Source organism: Macrobrachium nipponense, chromosome 37, assembly GCF_015104395.2.
Source record: "Macrobrachium nipponense isolate FS-2020 chromosome 37, ASM1510439v2, whole genome shotgun sequence".
Lineage (NCBI taxonomy): Eukaryota > Metazoa > Arthropoda > Malacostraca > Decapoda > Palaemonidae > Macrobrachium > Macrobrachium nipponense.
In genome coordinates this window covers 45388962-45415046 of record NC_061097.1, presented here as the reverse complement: position 1 = coordinate 45415046, position 26085 = coordinate 45388962, and positions in this window count along the sequence as shown.

Genomic DNA, 26085 nt, shown 5'->3' with positions numbered 1-26085 from the left:
AGGGATATGGAAGATCTCTGATAACCAGCAGAATGAAGATGCCAACTCAGAAAAGCAAGCTGCATAATAGCACTACTTCTAACAGATTGCCATGCTAGTGCTTCAGTTCTCTCACTACTGGTCTTTTGAATGACATCCTTGAGACTAAAATCCTTGACTGTCACCAAAACACTCGGAATCAATATAAAAAATATTTGCATCTTAGCGTTGGTAGCAGCACTGCCCAGATGGCAGCTCCACACACTAATGGCAGGAGATTCAAAACTTGCCAGACCATGGGAGTGACCATCCCACAATTTTCTGGATTTAAGAAGTTTGGCTATAGCTCTCAGCTGAAGGGCATGTTGTTTCAGTTGCCCTACCATTGCCCAACGGTATGACAAGCTTCCCATTACTCATGGCAGCTGGAACTTAGCTAGGGGAAAGGGGAGGGTCATGGCCGTGAGGACTTATTGCCCCTTTGTGAGGCAGACATGGCAGTTGAAATGACAGCCTTTCTTCTGTGAGATTCAATACTATTGGCTTCTTGGTTACTTACCTGAGCTATGCTCACGAATGGGCTCACTGATCTCTTGGAAATGGTTTTCTAACCAGGGGCTAAAGGATTTGTGCAAAAGGACCCTCTGGTCCTAACAGATCCAAATGTTGGTTGGATCATCTCCCAAAACAGGCAGACTGCCCTAGTGAACGTTCCAGAATGGAGGACATGAACCTTGCCGAACTATGAGCTGAGGTTGACCTGTGAATGAAACAAGTTACAAACCAAGGTCAGCCCTCCCTTTGATGACTGTTCAGGGCCAAACTAGTAGAGGCTATGTGTGAACACTCAGTGGAAGGCCTGGATGGGGCAGAAGTATTGGCATAATCACATCCAAGCAGATTGGCATAATACCCAAAGTTCTCATACAGTAGAGACCTTTCATCCATGAACCCTCAGAGTAGCCCAACCACCTTTCAAACAACCTTAAAATTCAACACCAAAGTCTTTTTACACTAAAACTAAACAAAAAATTAAGGATCAGTCTTATCTCCTTTTCCCAGCACGGTATCCGCTGATACATAAGGACCCAGCGAGAAGCATTTCTCATATATCACTCTCACATCTTTTAAATAATGGGAGGCAAACACCGAGTTGCATCTACAGTACGTCGCTGCTAAGATATTTTTCATTGACATGTTTTTGTTGAAAGATATCGATGTTGCAACTGCATGTACCTCATGCGCTTTCACTCTTAGCGTTTCAAAGGATTCACTTTTGCATTTCATGTGTGCTTCAGTAATCACATTCCTGACGCGTTTTTTGACATAGGTCTCTTAGGGTCCTTCACCGCACACCAAAGACTTTGATTGCAACCCTGCAGTTGCTTCTTCTTTTGAAGATAAAATTTTAAAGCTCTAACCGGACATAGAGACCTTTCCAGTTCCTTCCCCACAAGCTGAGAAAGTCCTTTAACCTCAAAACTTCTGGGCCAAGGCCTAGAAGGGTTCTCATTTTTGGCTAAAAATAAAGGCCGGAAAGAGACAACTGCAGAGTCTCCTTTAAAACCCACGCGTGAGTCTAATGCCTGCAACTCACTGACTCTCTTGGCCGTTGCTAGAGCCAAGAGAAAGATGCATTTTCTCGTAATGTCCCTGAACGATGCTTGATGAGGGGGCTTGAACTTTTCTGATGTGAGGAACTTCAAAACCACATCTAGATTCCAGCTAGGGGGAAGCGAAGATTTTGATTTGGAGGTCTCAAAAGACCGTATAAGGTCATGAAGATCTTTGTTTTCCTCTATGTTCGGGCCCCTATTCCTGAATACAGCAGATAGCATGCTTCTGTATCCCTTTATTGTGGAAACTGCCAAATGAGATTCGGCAATGTCAGTCACAGAGGTAGCGGAGGAGGACAGCTTCTTCGCATTACACCATCTACGGAAGACTTCCCACTTCGATTGGTAGATCCGCATGGTAGAGGACCTATGTGCTCTGGCAATTGCTCTTGCAGCCTTGCGAGAAAAGCCTCTCGCTCTGACCAGTCTTTCGATAGTCGAAAGGCAGTCAGGGAGAGAGCGTGGATGTTTTTGTGAAACCTCTCGAAGTGGGATTGTCTGAGCAGATCTGTCCTTTCGGGAAGAGATCTGGGGAAGTCCACCGTCCATTCCAGTACCTCTGTGAACCAGTCTCGAGCGGGCCAAAAGGGAGCGATGAGTGTCATCCACGTCCCTTCCGAGGACACAAACTTTCTTAACACTTCCCCCAGTAGCTTGAATGGGGGAAAAGCGTAAGCATCTATGCCCGACCAATCCATGAGAAGGGCATCGATTGCTACGGCTCTGGGATCCTCCCCTAACGAGCAGAAGTTCTCCATCCTTCTGGAGAGGAACGTGGCAAACAGGTCTACCTGAGGTTTCCCCCATAGAGACCAAAGTTTCTGGCAGACTTCTGAGTGGAGAGTCCATTCTGTAGGAAGGACCTGGTTCTTCCTGCTTAGTCTGTCTGCTCTCATATTCCTTCCTCCTTGCACAAACCTTGTTAGGAGTACTATGCCCCGTTCCTCTGCCCAGATCAATAGGGCTCTTGCTAACTCGTATAGGGAGAAAGAGTGAGTCCCCCCCCTGTTTTCTGATGTATGCCAGAGCCGTGGTATTGTCCGAGTTGACCTGGACTACCACGCCTCTGACGTCCGCTTCGAAGTGCCTCAGAGCTAAATGAATGGCTAGAAGCTCCTTCGCATTTATGTGCCAGGACACCTGTTCTCTTGTCCAGGTGCCTGACACTTCCTTCGTTCCCAGTGTTGCTCCCCATCCTGTTTCCGAGGCGTCGGAAAACAACACTAGGCGAGGGTTCCGCAGAGACAAGGACACTCCTTCGTTCCTCCTTAGAGGGTTTAACCACCATTGCATGTGGGACTTGATCTCCTGTTGCAGAGGAAAAGATTCCGCAAGTTCTCCTGCCTTCCGGTTCCACATTTTCTTCAGGTAGAACTGCAGAGGTCTCATGTGCAGCCTCCCCAGAGAAACGAACTGCTCCAGCGACGAAAGGGTGGCCAGAAGACTGAGCCATTCCCTCGCTGAGCTTCGCTCTTTCTCTAGGAAGGCAGAGACTTTTTCCAAGCCTCGAGCAATCCTTTCTTGAGATGGAAATGCTCGAAAACCCAGAGAATCCATCCGAATCCCCAGATAAACCATGTCCTGGCTGAGGATTATCTGAGATTTCTCGAGGTTCACGAGCAATACGAGGGATCTTACAAGATCCAGAGTAGTTTCCAAGTCCTCCAAACACTGTTGTTTCGATCTTGCTCTTATGAGCCAATCGTCTAAGTAGAGTGATATGTTCACCCCCTTCAGATGTACCCATCTTGCTACGTTCCTCATCAATGCCGTAAACACTTGAGCCGTCAAGAGGCCGAAGCACAAAGCCCTGAATTGGAAAATCCTGCCCTGTACCATGAATCGCAGGTATTTCCTCGACGCAGGATGCAGGGGAACGTGAAAATAAGCGTCCTGCAGGTCGAGGGAGACCATCCAATTTCCACGAAGCGGTTCAATGCGCTCACGTCCAGTACAAGCCTCCACCCCCCCCGAGGCTTTTGGAACGAGAAACAGGCGATTGTAAAAGCCCTGGGAGTAAGGATCCTGCACTGGTTCGATGGCCTCCTTCTCCAACATTTGCTGTACCAGATGTAACAGGGATTCCCTCTTGGCAGGATCTTTGTACCTCGCAGACAGCTCCCTCGGTGTCGACGTCAATGGAGGTCTGTCTCTGAAGGGGATGAGATATCCTTTCTTTACTATTGCAAGAGACCAGGAATCTGCTTGTCTCAAGGCCCAAGCCTCTGAAAACTTCAGAAGTCTGGCCCCTACTGGTATTTGGAGGACTGGTATCTCATTTGGTCTTCTTGGTTGGTCTAAAGGCAGAAGACCTTCCTCTTCTCTCTGCTCCTCTCTTTCTAGAGGATCGGCCTGATGAACTCCCTTGAAAGGGCGGCTGAGGATTCCGTGACTCCCTCTTCGTAGCAGGAACGGCTGGTCTCGTCTTCTTTGCTGATTGGACTAGCAAATCTTGCGTCGCCTTCTCAGTAAGCGAGTGAGAAATATCTCTCACTAACTGAGAAGGGAAAAGCTGTTTCGAAAGAGGTGCATATAGGAGGGACGACCTCTGAACTAGAGAGACCGCTTTCGTCAAGAAGGAGCTGAATACAGCCCTCTTCTTAAGGATTCCTGCTCCGAATAGGGATGCCACTTCTCCCGATCCATCTTGGACCGCCTTATCCATACAGGCCAATACACTGTGTAGGACTTCGGGTTCTAAGAAATCAGGGTCCTGTGTTTTCTTGGCCAAAGCCCCAAGTGACCAGTCTAGGAAGTTAAAAACTTCCAAGACATGGAATACTCCCTTGAGGAGATGGTCCATTTCTGACATCATCCAAGTCGTCTTAGCAGATGGAAGTGCATGTCTCCTTGAAGAATCCACCAGTGTGGAGAAGTCTGCGTCCGCAGAAGCAGGGAGGGCGAGTCCCATTGCTTCTCCTGTATTATACCAAATCCCTCTCCTCCCCGATAGTCTGGAAGGGGGGGCAGGTAAACACAGTCTTCCCCGCTTCCTCTTTAGATCTGAGCCAATTCCCAAATGATTGCAAAGCTCTCTTCATGGAAATGGTCGGTTGCATTTTCAAAAAGGAGGATGACTTTGATGTCCTAGTACTAGTAAATAACGAACGGGGAGAAGGCGGGGCGGCAGGACTCAGAGACTCTCCGAATTCTCTCAATAAAAGGGCTGCTAAGGTCTTATAATCTGAGAGACCTGCCCCCTTATTGGCTTCTGAGTCCGATACATCTTCCATCTCCTGTCAGTTACATTGGGAGAAGAATGAGCAACCGGAGGAGAGCGCCTCTTTTCGCAAGGTGAGGGGCTTTTAGCAGTCCCAGCTCTAACCTGACAAGGGCTACGGCCGCCTGTGCGACATCTTGAGTCCCTGTCAGGGGAAGGCTGATCCTGCAAAATGCCCCTATCCACATCAGAACCATCCTGACAAGGATGACGGCCGCCTGTGCGACAACTAGCGTCCCTATCAGGAGAAGGTTGTGCATGCGAAAAACCTCTCACAGACTCAGCAACATCCTGACAAGGGCGACGGCCACCTGTGGGACATCTTGCGTCCCTGTCAGGAGAAAACTGATCCTGTGAAAAGTCCCAAAGAGGAGCCTCCTGGTCCACTTCTATCTCCATGTCTTATAAAGATGGAGATCCTGGCGCCTGGATGGCGCCTCATTTGTGGATGGTTTCTCGCGCCTGGTAGGCACCTCGTGCCTGGAAGGCTCCTGGAGCCTGGCAGGTGCCTCGCGCCTGGATGGATCATCAATCTTGGTTGGAGCCTCGCGCCTGGCAGGCTCCTGGCTGGCGCCTGGCGCCTTGTCCGAGCTATCTGAATCTGGAGTTTTGTATAAGTCCGCTGGACGGGATTTTTTGATAGGAAGGAAACGGTCCTTTCTCCGAGGAGGGTCCTTCTTTAATACTCCTACCAAAGACGAGATTTGTTGTTGCATTTCATGAAGGATCTTCGTCGCAACATCTTCTTTCTCCATATCCGATCGAGGGGAAGGAGGTTTTGATGAATAAAGAGCTTTTCTCTTTTTCTCAGGTGGATAGTCCTCCGGAAAACTTTCCGGGCTAGAATCTAAAGCTGGAGACTTCCACGATCTTTTGGAAGGTGTCGATAGCTTGTCTGAACTCCACCCTCATTTAGATGACGAATCGGAAGACGAGAAACACTGTTTTAGGATGCCTTTCCAACGGCTATCCTTGGCAGTCTGGGACGTTACTACAGGTCCTGCCGAGGGGACGCCTGACCGGTGGGGATTCTCTGAAACCTCCGTACGGCTTTCGACATTCCTTCTCCTCTGGGCTTGGGAGCTTGGAAAAGGTCTAGGCCTGGGAGCGAGACAGAGCCGATCAGACACACCCTCCACTGCACTGGGAACACTTTCCACTGCACTTTGCTTACCTTCTAAATATGATATTGTAATGATACAATTAAGTTTGTTCATACTTACCTGGCAGATATATATATAGCTGTATTTTTCCGAATCCGACAGAAATTTAAACACTTACGACACACGCAGTGGGAGTCAGGTGGTTAGTACCCATTCCCGCCGCTGGGAGGCGGGTATCAGGAATCATTCCCATTTTCTATTCATAATTTTTATTTCCACTGTCTCCTGAGGGGAGGTGGGTGGGTACTTGATTATATATATCTGCCAGGTAAGTATGAACAAACTTAATTGTATCATTACAATATCATTTTGTTCATGAAACTACCTGTCGATATATATATAGCTGAATCCCACCTTTGGTGGTGGGAGTAGACAGAATAGAAGATTTTTAGGAAACATATATATGCAGATAATTGATATCTTGATTCCTTACCTGTTAGCTTAGCTGACTTCGTGGTTACTGCCGCGTAAGTCTGCTTGTGCTACTAGAGTTGCCAGCGAGGTAGAGACCTATATAGCTGGTGCACTCCAGATGATCTGTCAACAGGGGCGAGACCACGACGTGACTAGACCATATTGACCATACCATGAGGGCTAAGAAGTAAAATAAATATATATATAAAAATATATATCACCACCTGACCCACCTAGCCAAAGTTAAGGTGTGTTAACTAAGGCTTAAGAGTTAAGAAGTCACCGTTGTCGGCGACTCAACTACTAAATTAAGAGCTCTTCCTAACCATTTTCTACAGGATAGGATGAGTGGTACTTCTTGCCCCCAAGATTGTGTCTGCAGACACGTATGGCCCTAGCGAGCAGCAGATCTCATATGCCATCTTCACATCTCGCAGGGAGTGTGAATTGAACACAGAGTTGCTTCGCTAAAACATGGTACTCAGGATGTTGCTGATGCCATGCTCTGTTGAAATGCTTCCGAGGCCGCGCCCTCACTCGTGAGCATTCAAATCAAAAGATTTCAAATCTTTGTGCAAACACAAAGAAGGAGCTTTTTGAAAGACCTCCTTAACAATAAAGCCAGGGTGTTCTTCGATATGGGCAAGTCTGGTCTTTTCGGAACACTGCAGATTGTCCGTACGACTTCGACTTTCTTGAGTTTTATGTAGATAAAACTTGAGAGACCTGACAGGGCACAGGACTCTCTCTGGCTCCTGCCCCCTAACTTGTGCCATCCTTGCTTCCAAGCTCCTGGCCCAAGGACAAAACGGGTTTCCATTCTTAGGCCATAACGAAAAGCTTAGAGAGCACACCGCCTTGTGTTCTCTAAAGCCAAAACTTGTGACGATGGCTTAAAATCTCACTGACCCTCTTTGTCGTATCTAGGGTGGTTAGAAAAATGCCTTCCTGATCACATGCAAGAAGTTAACAGGTAGGAGATGTTCGAATGCTTTGACATCAAGAACTTCAGACTATGTCTAAGTTCCATCTTGAAAGCTTCGATCTGGACATGCACAGTCAGTCCGTCTGTACTAACGTCAGGTGACCGACCAGTTGACCAGTCAGACGAATCAAGGACAGCAAGGCTGTACCCTGAAGACCATAAGGCACTATTCTTCGCTGAAGGATGAGTGTCTGGACTGCCTGGGCGATTCAAGCTAAGCAAACCTTGGGGGGTGTATCAACGCAACCCAACGTCGTTAGCGAATCAACTCCTGAGCCACTCCTGACTCGAGCTTCTGGTGCCAGGAGAAAGGAGCGAGGAGCAAAAAGGCGATTCAGTCCCGAAGGACGAATGCTGACAGTCCAACCTGGTCTCATGTTAAACGATCATCGGGGGTGTATAAACGCAACCGACTTCGTCAACAAGAAACTCAGGGCTACTATATGTCTCCTGATCTCGCACGAGTGTCTGACTCCGAGAAAACAGGTGAGACAAAAAGTAGATGGTGAGCGAGTTTCGAGATTTCACAGAACTCAAAGATCGTGAAGGGCTTTGTTGTTTGACAGAAGCAAATCTCTGAGCCCAAAGGCCGTCAACAACATATTTGCGTATTCTTTAATAGTTGTGACTGCCAGCTTATCCCATTCTTCAAACGGAAAGGGAAGACTGCAATCTTATGCTGTCAACATCTCGATAATCTGAACGTAGTCAGACTCAGAGCGGAGAGGTTATAGGTACCTTTCGTGTTAAAGGAGACCGACTCTCTCGGAAAGGTCCTTGGAAGGACGTGACCTCTGTGAATCTAGGGTCTTGAAGGCCAACATGGGGCGATTAGCGTCATTGTCGCTCCCTGTGATGATATAAATCATCTTATTACATTTCCTAAGCGATTGAAAAAGGGGAAAAGAGACTAAACATCCATCCCCGTTCAATATCATAAGGATGGCGTTTAATGTTACCGGATCGAGAATAAGGGAGCAGAGAAGAAGAAGCCTCTTCGTCCTCAACCTAGCGAAGAGATGAATGAAAGGACGTCCCTAAAGTCTCCACAACTCTCAACATACTTCTAAAGAAAGATTCCACTCGGAAGTCAGTAGTTGCTGCCTTCGATCGAGACGATTCGAACGGACTTTTGCAATCCTGTAACGAACCTCTAGACTCTAGAGGATCGTTCCATTCTACGCCTGTTGTTATAATAGGCTCTTTCTCGTAAACCCGAACCGGGACCGAGAGAAGATACTTCCTAAGATATGAGAGAGCTGTGGAAGATCAGAGTTGATATGGACCATGGTTCCAAAAACTCGTTTCGAGGACTGGAGGGACGACTGAATTGCTTCCACTTCTTTCAGATTATGATCCAGGACATCTGAAACCCTCTCCAGATGTCCGGCACCTTCTTTCTATCACCTCAAGAGATACTTAACGCACCGAGAGATGTTCAGAATCATTCCTAGATCTTTAATAAAATTTCAGTTTCCCGGTAGGAAAAAACTGTAGAGGTCTGAATTGCAGTCTATTCAGGGCAAACAAACTTCTTTAGGAAGGAAATGGTCCCCAGCAAGCTCATCCATTCCCTCACACAGTATGTTTACTTCCCTAATAAGGCTGCGCTTTGCCTAAGCAAGAGAGCATATAATAGTGCAATGTTGTGGTAGAATCGTAGTCCTATACCGTGCGGTAACGAGCACCGAAAGGAGTAAGATATCTCTGTAGAACATATTAAGGCCAAAACCGAATGCAATGTTTATTCAGTTCCATGTAAGAAATCCCCTCAATCTTAGGCTAAGTCCGTGATTGTAGGGCAGAGATACAGTTCGTCAGTCAATCCCGAGGAGAGAGAGAGACGTAACTGCCAGCACAGAGATACGGTTAGTCAGTCAATCCCGCAGGAGGAGAGAGACTTAACCTACCGCGCATGACAGAGAACGAGTTGGTACTGGCTCGTTTGGACTGGAGGAGAAGACAGTGACAGCAGCAGCTTACGATCGTCACCGTCATAGTCGTCTCTTACTTTATGCCTGGGTTGCCAGCTACCCTATTCTATGAAGAAAAAGGTCCGTTATTTTTAGCATAAAGAGACTCTCAAGCTGGTATATTTAAGCGAAACAGAAAACGCTAAATATATAGATGCGTTTGTGTCGTCAGAAACACTACCATACAACGGTAAAAGATAAATCGGAAACTCCTGGAAGGCTGCAGGGAGTAACGATTAAATGTCCTTAAAATGGACCATAGACCTCTCGGTTGCCATCCGAAGAGGTAACTACAGCAAGCGTATATGACTTGAACCAACCAGAAATAAAATAACGCAAGGCAAAATATGAAATTATATCACAATAAAGTTTGTTCATACTTACCTGGCAGACATATATATAGCTGAATTCGGAAATACAGCTACATACATATCTGACAGGCAAGTTTCATGAACAAAACTTAGGAGGGAATCGAACGCAGTCAGCTCAAGCTTCTTTTATGTTATTCGGGACATAAGGGTTCATTGACGTAGCTACAAGTCTATTTCTTGTACGAGTCTGCGAATGACGAATGAGAGCTCTTCCGAATCTTGTCAATAAGAGCTTATTCGCTTACGCAATATCAAGTTAATGAGATGTTTGTCAATGAGAACTAACCCATTTACGGGACAGAGATATTTTGTCAATGAGGGGATACCCACTTACTTGACAAAACGATAGTATATTGTCAATGGGGGAAAGTCACTGAATTGACAAAACGTAATCCAGGAAGTCGAGCATTTTATTTTCCGATTCCCGTCTCAAAACGAGGAAGGGCAAGAATCCTGTTAAGAGACTGGGCTTACGTCAGGTAGAACGACGATGTTCAATTCGGCAGCGTAGTCCCGACTAGGAACTAACAAAATCTATCAGCTTGAAAAGCCCTTTCAGATGGGCTAAAAAGCTCTTGGCAAAATTATCCTGGAAGAGGAAGAAACTCTCCAACCAGCTTCCTCTCCCGTATCACAACTAATGCCTGCTAAAGCTTAAAATTTATTGGCAGTATGGCAAAGGCAGTCCTGTCTTGCGCTTTCCTGAAGAGCGTACTTTTGATGAGTGCCTTTGCAAGAATCCTACTGAACGTTGCCGAGAGTCCTGACGTGCAGGACATCGAGCCTTTATAACCCGTAACTGCCTTATCGCAAAGTCTTGACTGCGGTAGTGGCAACTTAAATTTATTGGCCAGAATGGCAAAGCTTGCGGTAGAGCAAACGAGAATTTCCCTTGAGCTTTCCTTAACTCCATCCACCTATGCGAAACGCAATATTAATTGACAGAGACCTCTTGAATTCACGAAACCCGATGTCTTGCTGGGTTTCGAAGAAGTTGTCTGTTCACTTTAAGCTTACTCCGAAGCACTGCCTACTTCACATTCTTTGCAGGTGAGGTAGAAGGTATCACGAAGGTAGAGGTAAAAATTCTTTAAGCACCAAATCTGAAAACAAGAGCTTGAAGAGTTCAACAGAAACGTTCAGCCAGGCGACACACCTGGCGTGCGCTGGTTCCCGCTCGGCCGTCACTGGATCGCGCTCGCGTCCACTGGAGCGCGCTCGGCGTCCACTGGCGCGAAAACGGCCGCGTCCACTTGGCGCGCGCTTAGGCGTGCACCCGCGCGCCCCTGGCTTGGGCGTCGCTCTCAAAAGCTTACTGCTACTATGACTTCTTTTACGTATTTCTCGGTGGAAAGACGGACACGAGTTCAGGCGACGTTTCGCCTTCTTACTTCTCACTGAAACGCATAACGAGAGAGAGAGTAGAGAGGAGTGAAGCATCCTCTTCTATAAAGCTTCTATTTAGAGGGCGCGAGTCCATCCGAAAGCTCCAACCCCTGGCGCGGGAGGACGCTTTGGAGGACGAGAAGCAATCCTTCAGGATTCGTGCACGTGCACGCACTTAGGCAGTCTGGGGACTTTCATCAGAAAACTGCCGAAGGCACGCCAGATCGGTGGGGGTTCCTCGTAACCCTCCTTCGGCTTTCGACATGCTCTCTCCCTGGTTCTGGGAGTCAAGCAGAGGTCCCGGCCTAGAGGCGAAACGAGGCCGATCTGACGCACCCTCCACTACACAAGGGGTATCACTGCACTTCTGCACTTCACTTTTACTCTCTAAAGCAAGCACTTTCGATTCTAAGTTACGAATCGAAGGAGTATCAGAGAAAGGGCAATTTCTCTACAGACAATGCTTAGGGCCCGAAGGCAACACTGCAGGGTTAGGAGTAACAATTACAGAAGTAGCACTTCACAGCAATGAAGGAGAGCGAGCATCTCTCGTAGACATATACATAGCCCGTAGGCCATACTACAGGGTTATGCAAAATAAAGTCTACAGGAAGGTTAGCAGGTTCACTACCCTGACTTTTGTTACTGATTAATTGCGTACATACGAATCATACGTCTTCCTTACGGAATTAGACATGTTTACTGATTAATTGCGTACATACGAATCATACGTCTTCCTTACGGAATAGACAAAGTCTCACACTCCTTACATGACAAATCTCAACAAAGAAGCAAGACCCATACCCCTCGTACATACCAAGTGCGAATCTACCGAAGCTTTCGGTAGCCACACCCTATCTTTGCAGACAACCCCGTCTGAAACTAGCCTAACTAGATTCAGATATTTTATGCAAAAATGAATCAAATTCAAATCAATTTAAGATAGCGTATGCCTAGCCACAAATCCAAGTAAATAAATCAAAAGACAATTAGGATACTTAGCGGCAATGAAGTTTCCAAAATCCTAAGACGGAGGTACTGAAAACAGGTGTTTTCAGCACCGGCGACAGAAAAATTATGAATAGAAAATGGGAATGATTCCTGATACCCGCCTCCCAGCGGCGGGAATGGGTACTAACCACCTGACTCCCACTGCGTGTGTCGTAAGTGTTTAAATTTCTGTCGGATTGGGAAAAATACAGCTATATATATATCTGACAGGTAAGTTTCATGAACAAACCTTAATTTTGCGTTCCATCCTCATGAGGGAAGCCTTTAAATTTGCAATCTCCGATACCGAACTTGCAGAATCTGATAAGGGAGAAGGTGGTAATGCTGTATGGGAGGAAGCAACAATTACATTAGAGACAGGTACTAAACTACTAACTGGCTCGTTAGAGAAAGACCTACTCAAACTTTTGGGAGAGCTTTTCTAGCCTTATCCCTTTCCAATTTTCTCAAATAGGAATTAAGAATCTTCCATTCCTCCTCATTCAAATTTTCGCATTCACCACAAGTGTTAGATTCAGAACATTCATTCCCTCTACACTGCTTACATATGGTGTGAGGATCTACCGAAGCTTTCGGTAGTCTCACACTACAACTCTCATTCACACACACTCTGAATGTATAACTAGAGTCAGACATTTCAAGAAAATTCCAAACCAAAATCCAAAATGTTATTTTCATGATAAAATAAATTTTTGAACATACTCACCTGGTAGTTATATATATAGCTTACGTCCCCGACGTCATGGCAGAATTTCAAAACTCACGGCAATCACCAATTGGGTAGTCAGGTGCACCACCTGTGCGCCCTCTACCCAGGTATGTAGAACCATTCCAACTATTCCTCAGATCTTCCATGCCCATAGTCTCTAGAGGGGAGGAGGGTGGGAATTTAATTATACGTATATAACTACCAGGTGAGTATGTTCAAAAATTTATTTTATCATGAAAATAACATTTTCAAACATCTAACTCACGTGGTAGTTATATTATAGCTGATTGACACCTTTGGTGGAGGGTCAGAGACAGCTATCATCGTTGGAACTGACATAAGAGTTAATCAAAACAAACTTACAGGTTCGTACCTGTTAAGGAAGCTGACTTCAATGATATCCTGATTCATTATGTCTGCTTTCCTTATGAGATCCAGCGATCCTCTCAGGGGGCTGAAGACCTCTTGGAGACTGTCAACCGGTCAAACCTCTATGTGACTAGACTCCCTACAATACCCTTGTTCCGGGCGCTACCAAAGAACAAGTTGACCACCTGACTAAGGATCAATGATTGCGGAAGACTGCGTCCAGTCTCCACAAACAACCATAAAAAATTTCAATAGTCCCAGGGTAAGAACAGAGTATTGGCATATGTGGTTTTTTAAGGAGTAGTTCCTTCTCCTATTACTGAATGAGCTGCTACAAACGGACCCAGTGTGAAGCAGTCATCATACAAAGTCTGCACTTGAGTAAGATAGTGCGACGCAAATACCGACTTGCTTCTCCAGAAGGTTGCGTCCAGGATATTCTGAAGGGATCTATTTTGTTTAAAAGCTACCGAGGTTGCTACGGCCCTAACCTCGTGAGTTTTAACTTTTAGTAGCTTGAGATCCGCTTCATTAATTGCTGAATGTGCCTCCCTAATTAATTGTCTTATAAAAAAGGATAATGCATTCTTTGACATTTGCAGAGAGGGCTTTTTGACAGAGCACCAAAGCCCCTCTGAATTGCCACGTAATTTTTCCGTTCTTTCCAGGTAATGCCTCAAGGCCCTTACCGGACAAAGAACTCTTTCTGCTTCCTCACCTGTGAGATCCAACAGGTTTGGAATTTCGAACGATTTGGGCCAGGGCTGAGAAGGGCGTTCGTTCTTCGCCAGGAATCCTAGCTGCAGAGAGCAGATAGCCTTGCCCTGTCTGAAACCTACAGCTTTGCTAAAGGCCTGGATTTCACTGACTTTTTGCTGTTGCTAGACTTATCAAGAAGAGAGTTTTCATGGTGAGGTCCTTCATGATGTTTCCTGTAAAGGTTCGAACTTATCACTCATGAGAAACTTCAGAACTACATCCAAATTCCAAGCTGGTGAAGATTGTAGTTTTTCTTTAGTGGTCTCGAAGGATCTAAGAAGGTCTTGTAGATCCTTATCATCCGATAGATTCAGGTTCCTATGCCTGAAGACCGCTGCTAGCATGCTTCTATAACCCTTAATGGTAGAAGCTGAAAAGTTACGCCTCTTCTTAAGGTATAGCAGAAAATCTGCTATTCGAGTCACAGAGGTACTAGAAGAGGAAACGGAGTTGTCCCTGCACCATCCTCTGAAAGTCTCCCACTTGGATTGGTATACCTTAATGGTGGAAGACCTCCTTGCTCTTGCAATGGCTCTAGCTGCCTCCTTCGAAAAACCTCTAGCTCTTGTGAGTTTTTCGATAGTCTGAAGGCAGTTAGTTGAAGAGCTTGGAGGTTTTGGTGATACCTTTCCAAGTGGGGCTGTTTGAGTAGATCTACTCTTAACGGAAGGCTTCTGGGGGTGTCCACCATCCATTCCAGTACCTCTGTGAACCACTCTCTTGTCGGCCAGAAGGGAACTACTAGAGTCATCCTGGTGCCTTCGTGAGACACGAACTTTTGCACCAGTTTGTGTACCACTTTGAATGGCGGGAAGGCGTGCACATCTAGATGATCCCAATTCATGAGGAACGCATCTATGTGGATTGCCTCGGGATCTAGGATTGGAGAGCAGTAAGTCCCCATCCTCTTCGTTTGCGCTGTGGCGAAGAGGTCTATGCATGGGCGACCCCAGGTTCGCCACAGGTTCTTGCAGACTTCCTGATGGAGAGTCCACTCTGTCGCCAAGACTTGATGTTTCCTGCTCAGGATGTCTACCCTTACATTCTTCTCCCCTTGAATGAAGAGAGTCAATAATGTCACGCTTTTCTGTTTCGTCCAGAGAAGAAGCTCTCTTGACTTCTTGTAAAGGGACTCAGAGTGGGTTCCGCCTTGTTTGTTGATGTAGGCCAACGCCGTCGTGTTGTCGGAGTTGACCTGCACCACTTTGTTGTGCACTGCACTTCCGAACTCCTTGAGAGCCAGAAAAACTGCAGTCAGTTCTTTCTGATTGATATGAAAGTTTTCCTGTTCGTTGTTCCAGGAGCCCGAGACCTCCAGCTTTCCCAGTGTTGCTCCCCATCCCGAGTCCGAGGCGTCGGAAAACAACACTAATTCTGGGTTCCTCTGTTTTAGGGAAAGGCCTTCCTGGAGCTTGACGGGGTCGTTCCACCACCATAGACAGTCTTTCATGGAGTCCGAAACTGGAATACACTTTGCCTCTAGTGTCTTTCTCTTGTCCCAATGCCGATTGAGGTGGAATTGAAGAGGACGAAGATTCAGTCTTCCTAAGGAGACAAACTGTTCTAGCGAGGAAAGGGTCCCCAGCAGACTCATCCATTCCCTTGCGGAGCACTTCTGTTTCCTTAGGAATTTTTGCAACTTTTCTAAGGCTTGTTTTGTTCTCAATTCGGACAGAAAAGCCCGAAAAACCTGACTCTGAATCCTCATACCCAGATACAAGATTTCTTGGGATGGGATCAGTTGAGATTTTTGACGGTTTATCAGAAGGCCTAGGTCCTCCGATAACCGAATCGTCTTGTGAAGATTCTCTAGACAGCAGTTGTAGGAGTGGGCTCTGAGAAGCCAGTCGTCCAGATACAGCGAGGCCCTGATACGATCTTTGTGTAGCATTCCTGCTATGTTGCTCATCAGCCGCGTGAATATTTGAGGGGCGGTGTTTAAGCCGAAGCAAAGAGCTCGAAATTGGTACGTTTCTTCCTTGTAAACGAACCGAAGGTACTTCCTGGAGTTCGGGTGGATAGGGACGTGAAAGTAAGCATCCTGAAGATCCAACGAAACCATCCAGTCGTCTCATCTGACTGCGGCTAGAACTGATTTCGTTGTCTCCATTGTGAATTTTGTTTTCTTCACGAAAACGTTCAGGGAACTCACGTCCAGTATTGGTCTCCATCCCCCCGAATTCTTGGGAACCAAGAATAAGCAGTTGTAAAACCCTGGAGATTCCAGATTCCGAACTCTTTCTATTGCCTCCTTCTGAAGCAACATAGAAACCTCTTGTTGTATTGCTTGGATCTTGGTTTCCTCTCTGTATCTCGCTGACAGATCGATCGGTCTTTCTGCTAAGGGGGGTTTTTTCAAGAAAGGGATTTTGTATCCCTCCTTGAGAAGCTGAATCAACCAGGGATCTGCTCCTCTTTCCTCCCATGCTTGCCAGAAGTTGGAAAGTTTGGCTCCTACTGCTGTCTGAAGAGGATTGTTGTCAGACTTTGTTTCGCCCTTGTCTGAAGCCTCTTTTCTTAGAACCTCTTGACACCGGTCTTGTGCTCCCTCTACTGAGGGATCTACCTCAAAAGGGCTGAGAAACTCGAGGTAGAGGTTTAGATTCTTTAAGTTTCTGAGCACTGAAACTTGATGGTAAGACCTTCCTTGCTGCTTTTGTCATAAGATCTTTAGTTGCCTTTTGAGTTAAGGCAGAAGAGACTTCCTTAACCAATTCTTGAGGGAAAAGATGAGTGGAAAGGGGGGGCAAAGAGTAATTCTGCTTTCTGAATGGGTGTGACCCCATTCGAAAGAAAAGAACACAATTGAGCCCTTTTCTTCAAGATTCCCGCCGAGAAAAGAGCAGCAAGTTCGTTAGATCCGTCTCGAAGTGCTTTGTCTATACACGACATCAGATGAACTAGTTCTTCCTTGTCGGTAGATTTGGAGGCTTCTAATTTCTTACCCAACGATCCCAGAGTCCAGTCTAGGAAATTAAACACCTCGAAGGCTCTAAGAATCCCTTTGAGGAGGTGGTCCATCTCAGAGGAAGACCAAAAAACCTTCGTCTTTCCCATGGTCGTCCGACGAGAAACGTCGACAAGACTGGAGAAGTCCCCATGAGAAGAAGCGGGAACTCCCAGACCGAGAGCTTCTTCAGTATTGTACCAGATGCTAGATCTGGACGCTAATTCGGCCGAAGGAAATGAGAAAACTGCCTTTCCTTGGTCTCTCTTCGTGTCCATCCATTCCTTCATGATCTTCAATGCTCTCTTCGAAGGTGACAACACCATCTTTGTGAAGTCGGACTTAGTAGATGTCTTCCCTAGAGTGAACTATGAAGGTGGGGAACGAGGGGCAGCTGGAAAAAAGTGTTCCGGAAAAAGTTCCGTGAAAACTTTCATTATTCTTTTCAAGTCCGACGAAGGCTGTAAGTCCATTTGGTTTTCATCGTCGGACACGTCTTCTAACGGACCAAAAGGAGAAGAGGGGGGGGGGGTCATCCCTCCCCTCTTCCGATCGACCCATAACCGACGTCGCTATGTCATGTTTCGTCGGTGTTTTCAAAGAAAATTCTTGTCGCCTGCAAGAGTCCTGGTGTCGAGAATCATGACGCTCGGCCTCCTGGAGTCGAACTTCTTGACATTCGGCGTCATGTTTATCCAGTACATTTGACGTTCAGCATCTTGGCGTGCAGCCTCTTGATGTCTGGCGTCCTGGTGTCCAGCTTCTTGACGCTCGGCGTCCTGGCGTCCAGCCTTTCGACGCTCAGTAGCATCTTGATGCCTGGCGTCCTGGCGTCCAGCCTTTCGACGCTCAGTAGCATCTTGATGCCTGGCGTCCAGCCTCTCGACGCTCGGCGTCATGGCATCCAGCAACTTGACACCTGACATCCTGGCGTCTTGCCAGAATCTTGACGCTTGGCCATTCCCTTGGGTGTCGACTTCTGGCGTCCTGGCGTCCAGGACCTTGACACTCTGTGTCATGTTGATGAGAGTATTGACGTCTGTCGTCTTCCTGACGTCCAGTTTTAAGAGGCATGACGTCCTGGCGTCCAGCCTTTCGTCCAAGTTTATGATGAACGCTTTGCTTGGCGTCCTCTTTGTTTGTAGTAGGCTGATAAGCCTGCATAAAAGAAGAGAGCTTTTGCTGCACATCTTGCGGTAAGGAAATCTGCGGAGCTTCTTGTTTCTGGGGACAAACTGGGGAAGCCGCAAATTCAATCTCTCTCTCTTCATCATGTTCGGCGAAAGACGAATGTCCTGAAGACCAACGCCAATCCGCAGGAGGAGCTGGAGCGTGAACTGAAGGCATCCACTCGTCCGATACTTCCTGTCCTCCTACCAAAGACGACGGCCGCCTGTGCGACATCTTACGTCTTAGCTTGGTAGGGGAGCAAGCATCGGAGTCGATATGGAAGCGATCAGGAGTCGCAGCACGCACCGAAAGCCTCTCTCCGTCTGATACTTCTTCCTCCTACCAAAGACGACGGCCGCCTGTGCGACATCTTGCGTCTTAGTTTGGTAGGAGAGCAAGCATCGGAGTCGAAAGAGAAACGTTCTGGAGTTGCTGCCGGCACCGAAGGCCTCCCCCGCTCCGATATTTCCTTGCCTCCTACCAAAGACGACGGCCGCCTGTGCGACATCTTGCGTCTTGGCTTGGTAGGAGAGCAAATATCGGAGCTGGAATGGAAGCGCTAGCTGCTGGGCTGCTTAAATGACTACATCCTGGCAGTTCTTGGACGCCTCGGCATCCTGCTCTACTGGATGTTGTCTTTTCATGGGTCTCGATTTCGAAGTCTGACGCCAGCCCCGTCTGGGTACTGCGTCGTCAGACGACGAAGAAAACACTTTAACCTCGCCTTTCCAATGGCGAGGGTGAGCGTCCTGGGGTTCGTCTACACGTACGCTCGAGGACGGTACGCTCGGGAGCTAAAAACCTCTCGCCTCCCTTCGTCGGTCGGACATTCCTTCTCACAGGGGTTGGTGAGCTTGGAAGAGGTCTAGGACTAGGAGCACGACAGGTCTGAGCGGGCGCACCCTCCACTACACTTGCGCTTTTTAAATCACTAACCACTTTCAGATCTCTCACACCAGCCCACAATTTCTCCCTATCCTCTGCAAGGGATTCTACCCGTTGTCCAAGGGCTTGAATGGCTGTCCATTATGTCCTTCAATGTTGGACTCTTACCTGCTTCCGTATTTGGATCTGGTACTGCTACTACATGCGAAGGATCAAAAGGTACATTGCTAGATAGAGAACTGTCTATCCCTTGACTATCCTTGGATAAGCGAGACATAGCACTCTTCGCTCTCCTTATTCTATCCTTCTCTAATTTCCGCACATAGCGGTAATAATCAATCCATTCAGTTTCAGGCAAGTCCACACATTCATTACACCTATCACGCAACTCACAAACTTTACCTCTACATTTGGTACAAATAGAATGAGGATCTATAGATTTAGCAAGCCGAGTCTTGCAACCTTTCACACACATTCTCACACTCGATGCAGTCAGTCATGTTGGGAATTATCAAAAGAGAGATAAAAAAAGCAAGGGTCAAAACCAACAAAAGGATTTTGACGTAAGGAAAAATCTATTTCTGGGCGATTGGCTCGTGTCGCCAGCGAAATATCCTTTAATCTATTATTTCTAGGGTAAATGTACTAACACATACCAGAGAATAAATAAAATAAAGAAAAAGGTCAGTATGACTGACTCGCTCACCCTCTAGGAGGGTGTCGGTATGAACACTAGGCGAGTGAGACCACTACCACGAGCCAAATGCCAATAGAAATCTCCCACTACAAAACCCTCCAAGAGGGGAGCCGTCCCACAGAGGGAGCAGCTCGTACTACTACTACACCATCCCATGCTTGCGACTGCTGCGCCTCTAGTGGCCATCCTTTTTCGTTAGCTCGCACGAATCTCAAGTGCTATTTTTCTCTCTGTGTATTTTGTGCCCTTTCTTCGGATTTTTCGATAATGGAGCGTGCAGCTATTGCAGCAGCTAAGTTAAGTACTCAGTATTTACGGTTAGCGAGTTTTTTCCGTCCCCGAGACGGTATTTGCCGTTTTTTTAGGTATAGATACGTTCTCGGGGGCTGGAAGCATGGCAGCATGGTCCTGCCGCATGTTGGGTTCGTTCTTGGTCTCCCATACCTAGAACATCCCTTATTATTTTACGCTCTATTTTGATTATCCGCGTTATTACGTCTACTCAAGTTGTTATACATGTATGTATTTCACCTTATGTAGGCTTTTTCTATCCAGACCCTAGTCCAGGTTCTTAGTATCGGCCCCTGACTAGCTTTGAGTGGTAGACTTGCCTTCGGGCTAGTCGCACACTCCTGGATTTTTTCTCCTGCTATTTTACCTTCTTTCTTTCATTTTATTTTATTATATTATATTTTTATGTTTTGTTATTGTTAGGTTAGTTGGCGTCTGGCTTAGCCTAGGTCCTGGCTCGTAGAGCCTAGTCTACCGTTGATCAGTTCGGTCGGCTTCCTCATAGCTTCTCTTCTGATCAGTTGGTTTTCGCCCTATGGGCCTATATGCTAACGCTTTTCAGTTCTGGTTGCTTCCCGATAAGCTTCTCTTCTGATCAGTTGGTTGGCCTAGGCTTGGTTACCGTTTCTTAGTTTACCGCCTCGTGGTCACTACGTGATCACGAGTCAGCCAGGCGCCTGCCAGTCCCCTTCCCCCTCTCCCGCTCTCCCATAGAGTCGGGCGGGGGTGGGTCGGTCTGTCCTTGCTCGCCCAGCATGCCCGAGCCTGCCTCCCCTTCCCCTCCACCGGAGGGGCCTGGGAGTCCGACAGTCCCTGACTGGTTCCGACCTCTCCGCTTCTCGGCTCGGCCGGGTGGTACGTTGTGGGGGGCTCTGGCCTTCCCCCCCCTCCGTTACTTCCTTGTCGCTCCGGGTTAGCGCGAGTCTGTATGTCATCTCGCCCTTCCCTCCTTACTAGAGCTCCTCCCTATCGGAGTCCTGATATCCAGCGGAAGGGTATAGTCCACCATAGTTGGACCGGAGCATACAATAGGTCTTTACTAACCGTACCGTATTGCTGAGTTACTACACTCCGCTTCACTGGACCTAGTCCGGTTACTTGCATGTAGGTTTAAGTTATCTTTAAGTTTATCTTAAGTTTCTTAAACCATCCCCACCCCATCCCTTAGTATTTACCGGATCTCTCCGGGGATTATAGCCTATTCAGGCAATGCAGGGAGGGGTTATGCCCAAATTTTTTCCGAGCTCCGCCACGTAACGGAGTTCTTTTGTCCTTAGTCTGTAAGTGTTACCCCTTTAAGATACTCATGTGTCTTCCCACTTACAGGCCACCAACTGTGAACATCCGGGATGTTCCGCTACACTTCAGGACCCCTGTGGACACGAAGTTTGCCGGTCCCATGCTCCATGCGCGACTCCGCACGGGGACATCCAGGTCTGGTACCATGAGACGTGTACCATATGTTACGATCTGGTGAGCCAGCTTTTGGAAGGCGTAAGTATTCCATCTCCGCATGCCGCTCCGCTTCTTTTAGTTCTTAAGTTTTCATCATTACTTTAACTTAAGGCATCTAGTTTAAGTTATATCCTAAGTTTTAGTTTTAAGTGGTTCTTAAATCTAAAATATATCCTCTCTTACAGGCTCCGGCAGTAAGAGATACGGCATTGGCTACCCTGCGGGCCTGGGTCGGAGGTTTTGGCAAGAACGCCGCCAAGGGTCAAGCCCTACATACTGGAGAAGCGTTTAGCTTTGTTAATCTTCCCCGGAGGCAAGGCGACTGGGTACGTCGACCCGGTAGGTAGAGGCGGACCCCTCTATTGCCTTTATCCAACAACAGCTGGCGGCCTCCTTGACTGAACAAGAACCAGGATATCTCCACGGATGTCGCAACCCTGGATATAAATGTTGAACCTATGGTAGGTATAGACGACCTGTTGGTCGAGGTAAGTAATGCAGGTACCCAAGGGTCCCCCTTGGGAGTGACTGTTTCTTCTACCCCTGCAACTTCACCATCCTTCCCAGGCTTTACCGGTGATGAGTTATATACTCCTCCAGAGGCTTCGGTTAGGCCTAAGATCAAGTCTAAGCATATGACCTTGACTAAGACGTCATCGTCCTCGAAGAAGACGTCCTCGTCTTCTTCTTCGCGTAAGTCTCCGGCTCGTAATCCCGGCCCAGACAGGTCTAAAGGGTCTAGCTCCGGCTCAAAGTCCTCAAAGAGTAAGCCTAAGGAGAAATCCCAGCCACCCCGGCAGTATCACCAGTTCCACTACCTTTGGTGCCTATTCAGAGTCTCCCCTCCTCCTCCGCAGCAGCTCCGGCTCTGGACACCAATGCTGGCCTGTTGCAACAGGTGGGCGACTTGGTAGGCTCCCTTAAGACGAGTATGGAACATATGATATCTCGCCTGTCGGATAGGATAACTTCTCAGGATACTATTATAGCCGGCCTAAGAGAAGCCCCTCTTGCCTCTCCCTCAACCTCTAACACTAGTGGATCTCAGCTTCCCCCGTATGACTCGCTGCCCGCCTTTTCCATGAACAATCCTTGGAGAGTAGCGTCATATGCTCCCTTCCAAGATGGTCTCATCTCCGTACCGGAGTTTGGAACTCGAAGAATAGAGGACTTCGAGTTCGACCGGAAGGCCTACAGCCTCCCTTCATAGGCTACGCTAGGCTCACGCCTTCGGCTATGGTTAGAGATGACAGGGTACCAAAGGAGACAGTCCTCTATTCTCGGGACCAGGCCCAACGAGAATGGCTTAGATGTCTAGACGACATGGACTGTTCGAATACCAAGATCCAACCATTCAAAAGTCCCTTTACCATTTTCACGATGGACGAAGGTACCCCGCTCCCTTTCCTTACCAAGATAGCGAGGTCGACCATCTCAGCAGCTCAGAAAGGGGAACCCATGCCTCAGCTGAAAGAAGCAGATCCCACTTCTCCGTTGCTCCCGTCAATTGGAGAATTATGGGAGGACTTGCCTAACACTTTCACAGCTGGCAAACTCAAACCTGACTGTGCTATGGAGCAGTTTGGTGAAAAGCTGCCCAGGCTCCCTGATAGTCTTATTCAAGCGGAGTTTGACTCGAAAACAAGACTAGCCAGGTCAATCAACTGATGGCTATGTCTGAGGGTAGCAACCATGGCTTATGGTTCAGAACCAATTTTTAAGCTTATGACCAAAGCCCTGACTCAAACGGTGCAGTCAGACATGTTCGAGTTTGCCACTGCTAGAACAAATTGCAGAAAGCATGTATTGCTAGAGGCAACCATTCGGCATGAACCGAATAGGATCCAAATAAGTCAAGAAAAATCCAAATCCAAAATGCAAATCAAGCGAAAGCCAAAGCCAAAGTGTACTTCACCAAAAACAACTGCAAAAAACACGGGCTAAGCGAGCGAAGTTCCAATGATGTCACCGTAGCGGCGGCAGGGAAGATCTGAGGAATAGTTGGAATGGTTCTCGGTACCTGGGTAGAGAGAGGGCGCACAGGTGGTGCACCTGACTACCCAATTGGTGATTGCCGCGAGTTTTGAAATTCTGCCGTGACGTCGGGGACGTAAGCTATATATATAACTACCAGGTGAGTTAGATGTTTGAAATAACAGTCCACAAAATCGTATGCCAAGCCAGAGATCCAATACGTCACCTAATAATCAGTCCAGAAGATCAACGGCGATGAAAAACGAAAGTCAAAGTCAGGAGGAACTAGCAACGATGTTACCAGAACCGGCGACAGAGAAAATCTGGTTAGAGAACGGGAATGGTTCCTATTCTTGCCACCCAGCGGCAAGACGGTAGATCACCTGACCAACCTGTAGCGTGTGCCGCGAAATTCGAATTTCTGTCGGGGACGACGGAGTCTATAGCTAAGTATATATCTGACAGGGAAGTTGAATGTATGAAACAAGTGAGTAACTGTAGAGTCCATGCTGGGTTTTTAAACATTCATGAAACAGAATTACTTCATATCTCCGATAAAAAGTTAGGTGACAATTTTTAATGCCAATTAGGAATAAGGTTAGGCTATACAACCTAGACTGTAGTGTCAACTCAAACAATTTAAAGAATAGTCAGCTTATTATTATTATTATTATTCAAAAAGTAAACTCCTATCATACTGGGGACACTGACTTGAAATTCAGGCTTCTAAAGAATATACTGTATGGTGTTTATTTGAAAGTTACATAAGATAACAGGGAATACAGAAAGAGGATATCAGTTATTAGCCAAAACTGCCACGAAGTATATATTTTCTGCAATTTTCCTTTGTGCATGTAGGTCTGGTCATCATATTATTATGAAGAGTCTATATAAGACTCAGAGGGTTGGAAAAATTAATCATCCTTATTTTTGTTATCATCATATTATTATACAGCTCACAATTCATAATCGTCTGCGGTGCTACCCTCTGACTGACTAACATATCTCTAACAGTGTATCGAGAGGCGTTTTGCAAAAGTTTTATGAAAAAACATTAGGAATTTGCTGTAATTTCATTCTAGAAAACATCCGGTTAGGCTAATGGTCTCAATGTAGTGTCCCATGTGCTTTGTTATTAAAACAGTTTAACCAGACAACTGAGCTGACCATCAGCTCTCATAGGATTGGCCAGAAGGATTAATATGAAATACCAGGTCTAGGCCATAGGCCCAGAACTGGTACCAACTGTGGCAGGCCATGTGTGAGGTGATGAATGAATGAAGATGAAATTTAAAAGAAAAAGAAATTGTACAACGCATATGCTTTTACACTGGAACACATAATGTATTAAGTGCATTTACTCATGTTTCCATACATCAAAAAAAATTTATTTTAATTCAGAATAAGTTGAACAACATTTTAAAATTTTGTTTATACCCAATTGGCTTCTGTATTTTCAATATTTATTATTTGTTTTTTATATTTTACCTATTAAATTACAGTCCTTCATGAATGTTAAAATTGGAATGACTAAAAATGTAGAAGATTCTGACAATTTCCTTCACTGATTTATTTCCAAAAGTTGCTAAACACTTTGGTTATACATATTTAGGACATTCACACAATATGTTTGACTGTTATTAACACTTTGCACTCTGAGCATTCTGGAGCAGGGTCATGTTGACTGTTCATTAAGTGTCTGTGTCAAACGATTATGGCCTATTCAAAGATGTGTCTGAATTACTTGTGTGTCTCCCTCATAATATGAGTTCAATTTTCCAACACAGGAATATGTTTCAATTTATTTTGAAAAAAATTTTGCCATTTATTTACAATGATTGTGTTTATTACCAAAATCCCCATAGGAAATTGAAAGGTCTCCTCAGCGGTACCCTGAACCTAACCTGATTCCTAGACTAAAATTTTGCACTACTGTCCCCTGAATTGGACATTTCTGACGGAAACAATGTCAAATTCTCCAAAATTACAACCGATATTATAAAAAAAGCCTTTTGACCTTTAAAATTACTTTCTTGGATATAATTTTTTTTTTTTTAGCACTCAGAACAAGACATAACAGTTCTCTTTGCCTAATAATGCCCCAGTCTTCACAGCAGAGTTGTGCGCAATCGCATCAGCTCTCACAAATTATAAAGGAAGTATCTTCTAATAATTTTGCGATTTTTAATGTCTAGAGAAGTGCAACAGAAGCCATTCAAAATTGCAACCCAAACAATATTATTGTACAGCAGATTGAGTTTGAACTCAACAAAACTGTATAATAATGGAAAAAAATATTGAAATATACTGGACCCCTGCCCATGTGGGGATAAAGGAAACAAAGAGGCTGATAAAGTAGCTAAAGAAGTAATCCACAGGACGAGAGCAAAAGGAAACATCCCTATTAGTGATTATATTTTGAACAACTCCCATAGCACGTCTCAAGTCATTAAAAATCACAAAATTATTAGAAGATACTTCCTTTATAATTATGAGGGCTGATGCAATTGCGCACAACTCTGCTGTGAAGACTGGGGCATTATTAGGCAAAGAGAACTGTTATGTCCTGTTGTGAGTGTTAAAAAGAAAAACTATATCCAAGAAAGTAATTTTAAAGGTCAAAAAGCTTTTTTATTATCTTCTTCTTCCCAACTGGTTCCCATTTATATATGTGGTCACCGTTTCAGATGAGCCGTTTCCATCTATTTCTT